Source organism: Mesoplodon mirus (genome assembly GCF_964341445.2).
Source record: "Mesoplodon mirus genome assembly, chromosome: 7".
Lineage (NCBI taxonomy): Eukaryota > Metazoa > Chordata > Mammalia > Artiodactyla > Ziphiidae > Mesoplodon > Mesoplodon mirus.
The window spans coordinates 87,488,032-87,497,157 of record NC_138983.1 but is presented as its reverse complement, the minus strand read 5'-3'; the positions used below and the strand labels follow the sequence as shown (position 1 = coordinate 87,497,157).

The 9,126-nt window shown below is 48.5% G+C and overlaps 1 long non-coding RNA gene across 1 annotated transcript; it reads right to left on the bottom strand.

The window, feature by feature from the left end:
* Positions 1-1,045: 1,045 nt before the first annotated feature.
* On the bottom strand, positions 1,046-7,598 carry LOC309807721. The gene is made up of 3 exons (XR_014294663.1): positions 7,527-7,598; positions 5,720-5,870; positions 1,046-1,087 (listed from the first exon to the last, which is right to left on the bottom strand). It is a non-coding gene; the product is annotated as an uncharacterized lncRNA (long non-coding RNA).
* Positions 7,599-9,126: the final 1,528 nt, after the last annotated feature.

Here is a 9,126-nt window from a genome sequence, read left to right as displayed (position 1 = left end):
CTTACAGATGGCACTTAGGGCGAGGATAGTCTCAACTCAAAATCCTTATATCTGCAAAACTTTACCTTGTAAGGTAATATTCTCAGGTCCCAGGGATTAGAGCCTGAGATCTCTGGGGCCACCAGTCAGCCCACTGTAAGCCCTAAACGTCTTCTCTCCTGAGGAGGGTCTAGGCTGGGCAGAAACCCCGACAGACATCTACCAGAGGCCAGATTGAGAGCCCTTTTAGAAGGTCAATTCTCAGCTCATTTGGAACCTTGCTATTGCCCTTTTTTTTTTTCTTTTCTTTTCGGTACGTGGGTCTCTCACTGTTGCGGCCTCTACCGCTGCGGAGCACAGGCTCTGGACGCACAGGCTCAGCAGCCATGGCTCACGGGCCCAGCCGCTCGGTGGCATGTGGGATCCTCCCGGACTGGAGCACGAACCCGTGTCCCCTGCACTGGCAGGCAGACTCTCAACCACTGCGCCACCAAGGAAGCCCTGCCTTTTCTTTTTTCCTCCTGTTTGTCCTCAACAGGGGGAAGCATTAAGAGTAAATGAGGGGCTTCCCTGGTGGAGCAGTGGTTAAGAATCCGCCTGCCAATGCAGGGGACACAGGCTCGAGCCCTGGTCCAGGAAGATCCCACATGCCGCGGAGCAACTAAGCCCGTGCCCCACAACTACTGAGCCTGCGTTCTTGAGCCTGCGAGCCACAACTACTGAAGGCTCCATGCCTAGAGCCTGTGCTCCGCAACAAGAGAAGGCCATGGAATGAGAAGCCCGCACAACACAACAAAGAGTAACCCCTGCTCGCCACATCTAGAGAAAGCCCGGGTGCAGCAACGAAGACCCAATGCAGCCATAACTTTAAAAAATAAAAAAATAAAAAAATAAATGCATTAGCAGATTTTGTGTTTCCTCTCATCGTTAGTGTATTGCTTTCATTCCTAAGACCCTAAAAAATTAGAAACCACTCCACTTACCAGGAACACACTTTGCAACACGCATCCGGGGAAAGCTGTTTTCTTCCGTAGACACTTCATGACCCCGGTTTCCACAACAGCAGGCACTGCTGGCTCTGCCAAGTTGCTGGAGAAGGGCACCTTATCTGCAAAGTCACGAATCCAAATGGGCCCCCATTGGCAAGGGTGGAAGGAAGTTGTTTGGCTTAGCTTCTTGGGGGATCAGAAGGTTGGGAGTTCTGGTGGGGGGACTGCAGGTACCCTGCTGTCCCTTGGTACAACGTCAGGGGAAAGAAAGGTCGCTGGTAGCTTCTCAGAGCTACCAGTTGGGGCTGTGCAGAGCGTCTTAGTAAATGCCATTTTGGTTGCAAATAACAGAAACTCAAACCCGCTGAAGCAAAAAAGGGGACATCTACGGGGAAGAAAAGATGGCTCCTGACTGTCCAGACTCCTCCGCTTTGCTTGCCCTTTGATTCTCTAACCTTCCTCATTTCCTTTCAGTAAACTCCTTTTCTGTTTAAGTTAGCCACAGGAGATTTCTGTTGGTTGCAACCAGAGAATCTTGAGTGATACAAAAAGTCCTAGTGGAACCCAAGGGCAGGCATTGGAATGGGCCTTTCCAAGGAAAGAAACCAGGAACCAGAAAGTCATCAGGAATCAGGGCAACTTTCTGCATCAGTTGGAATGCCGTCAGCTTTTTTTTTTTTTCCTTCATGGAGCTCATAATCCATTCATTTATTCAATAAACAATTATTGAGTATCTATCCTGTGCCAGGCACCCTGGTCGGTCTTAGAGTTCCATACAGGTATAAAATATGCCAAGACCCCTGCCCTCAAGTAGCTCACATTCTAGTGAAGATAAGACATGTGAGCACATAGAGTATATTCACAACACAGAATAAGAAGAGCTATGCCATGGACACATATACACCAGCAAACATAAAATAGATAGCTAGTGGGAAGCAGCCGCACAGCACAGGGAGATCAGCTCGGCACCCCGCGACCACCTAGAGGGGTGGGACAGGGAGGGTGGGAGGGAGGGAGACGCAAGAGGGAAGAGACATGGGAACACATGCACATGCATAACTGATTCACCCTGCCACAAAGCAGAAACCGACACACCATTGTAGAGCAACTACACTCCAACAAAGATGCAAAAAAAAAAACAAAAAAAAAACAAGAGCTATGCCAGAGGGATGAAGCATGACTGTCTTCATAGACCTAGAAAGCACAGATGCAATTATCCTGGTAGAGAGGGCCTGGGCAGAGAATCGCAGGTAGGTGAACCTGTGTGCACAGAGAACATGGTATGTATGAGAAGCTGCAAGTTTTCAACATCCGTGGAGCAAAAGAGTTCTTGCAAAAGTAGTGGGAGACGTGGCTGAAGAAATTGGTTGAGGATGAAGCATAAAAAACCCACTGAAGTGTGATCTTTTTTTCCTGAGGAGGCATGGGGGAGCCCTGGAAGATTTTTAAGCTGTTTGAGGACATGGTCAATTCTCTGGGTTTCAGAAAAGTCCCTCTGGAGTCTGGGATGTGGTGAAAGCTGGGCTGGACCTTTCACCAGCGGGCATGCTCAGTCGCTCAGGAAATTTTCGCTCTGCCTTGGGAAATTTTTCACGCCGCTCTGGCAGCGGAGCTCGCCCCGCCCACGGCTTCTCCTCACTGGATTGGTTGAACTCAGGGAGGCTACCAGGAGGCCCAGTTGACCTCCCAACTCCACACCCCCGCCCCCGCCCGTTAACGCTCTGGGCGCGCGCTGCCTTCAGCTTTAAATAACAGAAACCTGGATGTGGGTAGATGGTAAAAATTTGAAGCCCCTCCCAAATGAACTCTAGCCATGTGGCTTGCTTTGTCTGATGAGATGTTGGCAAACACATGGCAGGTGGAGACTTGAAAAGTGTGCTTTGGGGCTTTCTCTCTCCTGTTGCTCTTGGAAACCTGTACCCACCACACGTGGCCTGGTCTGGCCTGCTGGGTGATGAGGGACCACACCAGGCAGAATCAGACGTCCCAGCTGAGGCCCTTCTAGACCAGGGTTTCTCATTCTCGGTACTATTGACATATTGGATCAAATAAGTCTTGGTTGTGGGCAGCTGTTCTGTGCACTGCAGGATGTTTAGCAGCATCCCTGGCCTCTACCCCGAGATGATAGTATCACCCCCACCCCAGTTTAACAACCAAAGTGTGTCCAGACATTGCCAAATGCCCCCTGGGAGGCAAAATGCCCCCAGTTGAGAACCACTGTCCTAACCCAGCTTGCCTGGCAATGACCAGGCAGGCATGTACGAAGCCACCCTAAACTAGCCCCAGCCAAACCAACCAGACCAGTACAAGTGGCCAGCTTGACGCCTGGAATCATGAGAACTAATAGTCGCCATTTTAAGTCACTAACTTTTGAGTGGTTTGCTCCACAGCACAAACAGGTACATCTGACCACAGTGGCTTAAACTGATAGGATTGATTTATTTCTACAACAGGATGTACAGAGGTAGGCAGTTCAGGTACAGTGCAGAGCACAGTGATGCCACTAGGCTCCCACCCAGGCTTTTCATGTCTTTCCACTCCATTGTCCTTTGAGGTGGGCTTTGGTCTCTTGCTTGTTACCTGGTGATCCCCAACATGGCTTCTCCAGCTCCTAGTCCGAGCTCCAGGAGAGGAAAAGGAGACAAGGCAAAGGGACAAAGAGAAAAACTTTCTCCTAGCAAAGCCTTGCCTTTAGTTCCAGAAGGGAAGCCCTGCCCAGGGCCTTCACCTGCATGTCACTGGCCAGAACTGAACAACACAGCCAGGTCTAGCTGCAAGGGAGGCTGGGAAATGAGGGCATTTCACGTGCTGCTTATACAGTAGAGGGAGGCAATGACTAAGGGGCTTGTAGTGTCTGCTACACTGTCTCTCTGGGGGTCGTCTTGGTGTCTTCTTCTTTTTTTTTTTTTTTGCCACACAGTGTGGCTTATGGGATCCTAGCTCCCTGATCAGGGATTGAGTCCGGGCCCTTGGCAGTGAAAGCGCAGGGTGGACGGCCAGGGAATTCCCTGGGGCTTGGTTTCTTGTCTCTACCTGTTGCTTATCTATCCTGGCCATCTCTTTCTAAGACTGGCTTTGTTTCTCCAAACACAGTGGGAGAAATGGCCACCCCAGCTGGGAACTGCATCAAGACTTTCAGCTCCGGGCCATTAATGACCTGTGTGGTAACTCCGTGTCCCACTTCCAAATATCAAGGGCACAGGTGCTGATTGGCCCAGCTTGGGTTAGAAGAGAAACCTGATTGGTCTGGCTTGGGTAGACTATCTACTGATCAGCCAGTCAGGTGTGGCCAAGAGAGCAGCAGTATGTAGGGTAAACCTGGTTGGGGAATGTGCATTCTCAGAGAAAGGGGTGTGTGGCTGAGGAGACACCTAAAGAACCATCTAGTTCAAGGAGTGAAGAAAGGACATTGCCATTGTGGGTTGCAATGTTGATACGATAAAGATTAACACGTCCTTTGAAAGACCTCAAATACAGTGGAGTCACATAGGCATTACATTTAACTTATGCAAATTCAAATATTTGTATTCAACCAAAGTATTTTTTTTCCCACACAATTTGGCTTCCAAACATGAGCCAGCTACTTAACTACTGCCTGACCAAGTGATCTTTTCTGGTGCTGGAGATTGCTGTTTTGGATTTTGGGGATATGGTACAGTATAAGTAATATGTTCTTTATGGAAAACTACTGGGATTTTCAAGATTATTTTTAAGGTCAGGTGATGCTCACCCTTCTCACTGTGTAAGAAGTACCTTTAGTGGAAGATCATGCAAATCATTTTTCCCATTTCCTTCTAGTTTTAATCAGTATAAAGAATGCATTTGGTTTTAAAATATCAAAATACTTTTATTGTGCCTTTTTAAAAATAAAAAATAAATGATATTCATGGCTTCTGGCTCTTCCTCCTGTTTTGTTTGGTGGTCTCTGGCCGTACAAGAAAGGCAGGGAGAGAACAGATGGCTGGAGAGAAGGCAAAAATGAGGGTCTCTTCAAACACCACGGGAAAGGGGTGTGTCCACCTGGGCAGTGTGTGTTCTTTGATGACTGGGTACTTGGTCTGTCCTGATGGCCTGGGACTTGACCTACTGGGCTGTCTTGGTGCGGCAGAATGGGCAGCGTGAGATGGAGTTAGAAACCTGGGTTCCAAACCCAATTCTTGAATTTACTAGCTGTGTGACTTTAGACGGGCCATTTAACCTCTCTGGCCTCAGCTTCCTCATTTGTAAAATGGGGAACATAATGCTATTTACCTCCCAGGGCTTGAGAGAGGATTAGACGAGAAGTGTTTTGAACACCGCAGAGCGCCCTATAAACATGACTCACTGTTATGGAAGCGATAAAACTGGTTGCTGTTCACACTTATTATAATAAATTCAGATATAAATGCACTATACCATGGCCCCAACAGCCCTGAGGTTACCATTCTGTCCTGTGGCCCCAGTACACGCCCTGGGTTTTCTCAACTGCGGGCTTCTCAGAGCTCCTTGGAGGTGTGACATTTGGGTTTGTCACTACCCAAACACATAATTGCATCTACCAGGCCTAGGAGTCTGAATTTCAAACTTATTCTTCATATGCCTGCGTATGTTTACATTCATAATATCTGTGAAAAGGACCCCTCTCCTCACACACTCCAAAATACAGTATTGTGCAAAATACCAGTCTAGGAAGCAACACACTAGGGTAGCAACCTTTAATGTCCTAACAAAGCATCTTAGTAGTTTGACGCAGAAGAGTTACACTGACTCACGGAGGATCACGCGAGGCCCAGCGGAACGACGTTTCTAGTTCCTTCCACCAGGTTTAGAAAACAGAAGGCTCTGGCTGGATTTGCTGGACATTTCTCTCTTCAGCATCTCCCTTCCTTGGTCCATCTTTGGGGTGCCTTTTCTGGCTCCAACCTACAACAAGCAAGAGCAACAAATGCCCAAACTCTATAATTGTAGGGAGACCCCCAAATATTTCTCAAATGGCATTTTTTTTACTCAAAATAAAATCTTTGTTGTAAAAAATATTTATATACACACATAGACGTGAGCAAAACGAAGGAAAAATGATCCACCATTATCACACTACCCACAGGTAACCTTATTCACATTTTGGTGTACACTCTTCCAGATACACAGATAACGTTTTCTTCTGACATTTGCATCTTTTTTTGAACCAGGAGTTTCTGATTATAGGCAATTTCATTGGGATGGACTTTCTCTCGAAAAGCTGTTACTGAACTGAATGCCTTATGTCTCTGATGTCTTAGGAGGGTAAAATGCAGCATACTCTAGGGGGTCTGTCTAACCCTTTTCTGAGCACTACTCCTGGATCCAGGCAGCCATGTGTGTGACTCTGTCCCTGGTCATAGCTGATCGGGCACTTGGCACGGGCTGGGCTTTTAAGATGGTCACTCCCAGGATTTGGGGTTATGGGCTCTAAGATGCCACTTGCTTCCTGGGCTGGTCTTTTGAACTGGGGGACCATGAGGTCATTCCTTCCTGTCACATGACTGGAGAGAGCAGAGATCAGGGGAGCCACACAGAGACACAGAGAGGAGATACGGCCTGTGTGTGCGTGTGCGCATGCTTGTGTGTGTGTAAAAGAGATGATGCCTGAGATCTGATGGCTTACCAGTTCTATTTCGAGGCCAGGCTCTCTTTCAGCTCCCAGTTTTTATGAGGCATATCCTTAAAAAAGCCCCCTCCCCCTCCCTTTTTTTTTTTGCGGTACACGGGCCTCTCAGTGTTGTGGCCTCTCCCGTTGCAGAGCACAGGCTCCGGACGCGCAGGCTCAGCGGCCATGGCTCACGGGCCCAGCCGCTCCGCGGCATGTGGGATCTTCCCAGACCAGGGCATGAACCCGTGTCCCCTGCATCGGCAGGCAGACTGTCAACCACTGCGCCACCAGGGAAGCCCCAGGTGGTTCTTATCGGCCAACTTGGGGAAAACCTTCTTCTAAGACTTTGTGGCTGAAAATGTAGTCTGCAGAGCTGTGCTATCGGTACCAGCTGGGAGCTGTTCAGAAACGCAGAATCCCAGGCTCCCCCAACCCGAGACCTGCTGAGTCACAATCTGCATTTCAACATCCCCATATGATCTGTGGACAGCTTTGAGTTGAGATGCGCCACTGTAAACTATCCTCTAATTGGCTGGTTTCGGGAAAAGTAAGTAGCCGTTTTGGCCATGTGTTTCCCCTGATATGCATGAAGAGAAAGCAAAAGACTGAAATACTATTGGTTGGTCTTGCACTCACTGAGACACAAACCAGGAGCCGCAGTAACGACTGGGATTTGTATCAATAAAATCAGCTGCGGTATATAAACAAAGTACCATTTCTAGACATTTCAATAACCTTGCCTCTTCAAGTTGATCTTCAAGTTGATCTCTGAGTTTTAGGATTCAAGCTTCATGTTAATTCCTCCTACATCATTCACCCTCTTTAATTAATTCAGCTCCCAACAAGGAGTTGCTGAGATCCCTCCATCTAAGTACATGCCCTCTGTTTCTCATAGGAAAGCCCATTTCATCAGTTTCCAGTAGTAAAGAGAAGGACGGGGACCACCTTACCGATTTCTCTGCCATTAGCCGCTTGACTCTGGCTTTCAGCTTCTCCTCTTGCTGTAGCCTTTCCTCGGTCAGCTTCCCCTTCTCTGCCAGATGCTGCCGTAACTCTTCTTGCAGCAAATACTGCTGAGTTTCCCGAGAACTGTTGATCTTCATCTGAAATGAGGGGAAGGGGAACTGCAGCTGATGGGGGACAGGACTAATGCAGGAGTCATTTCCACTACCTTTGGGGGCGGGACAAAGGTTCACGAAACTTTCTTCAAAACACAGAAAAATGATGCTTAGCTTAGTAACTAATAGCGAAGTAGTAGAGCATCGTGGTTAAGAGCTCAGACTCTAGATCTAGATAGAATCTCAGCTCTAGTTCTTTCTAGACACTTCTTCGTATAGAAAATAAGCGGGTGAACTAAGGCAGGCCGTCTTCCTCCTCTTTCATCCCTGCCGGCCGCTTGGGTGCGGGATTCCGTGGAGAGCACGGGCCCGTGAAGGGGCTCTGCAGCACGCCTACCTGACCTACTGCCCTTTCCAAATTGGCTTTAATGAGGTTTGCTCTGTTCCTCATTTCTTGCAGCTGAAGCAATTTCCTTCTGGAATCCTCCCGAAGCTTCTCTTCCACCTGAAAGGATGATCAAAGCGTGGGCTTGCTGCTAATGTGATCATCATGCCCTCTGGGGAAACTCTTCTGGGGGGGCTAATGGCAGTGGGGGAGCCCCTGAGGGGTAAGGACAGCTGCAGCCCAGCAGCAGGGGTCACAGGCATGCACAGGGTGGAGGCAAACTCACAGGGAGTTGCCCCCTACGGGAAAGGGCCGAGCTCTGCACCCGGGGCTCAACTATGTTCTACCGCACACACCCATCCCAGCTCGGTCCCTAACAAGCCGTACGACACTCGGAAAGTTATTTCACTGCTCCATGACTCAGTGTCCTCATCCGTCAAATGGGGATGATGATACTAGTATCACTGCATAGAGTCATTGTGGGGATTCGATGTTTGGAATAGTGCTTAAGGGCTCTGTGAGAGTGTTAAGTACTGTTGTAACCTATGAAAGGTGGACGGGAATGTCCGCCGTACAGTCTCGTTCTCATAACTCGTGATGGGTACTTGGAAATGTTATGATTGGGTTTATTATCATAACTGTTTGTCGTCACCACTTTGAGCACACTCACTGGTGGTAACCTCTCTGGAGGCTTGCTAAAGCAATGTCTATTAAGAATAGCAGCCTGCAAACGAAGGCATTTAAAGTGGAGAAGCTTGCCTACTTTTCCCCCCTTGCTTAGGTAACAGTCAACGCACGGTAAGCTTGGGAGTGCTCCACGCTACCCTTGGCTGGCCAGTGTAGGCCTCGCAGCTGCTCAATTCTTGGATGCACCTGCTGAGCCCTGGGCCCTGGCACTAACAGGAAATGAGGCAAACTCTCGTAAATAAATGGAACGTTTTTGTGCTGAAACAAATTCACAGGCTGTTTTTTTAGGGATCTGAAGAGGGGGATCACAGGGATGTAATAAAAGACCCAGAAAAGCCCTTAAGAGCTTTCTTCTGAGTAGTGTGGTCCAGTGGAAGAGCCTCTACCCAGCTCCGTTACCTTGGAAAAGTCATCTAAGCT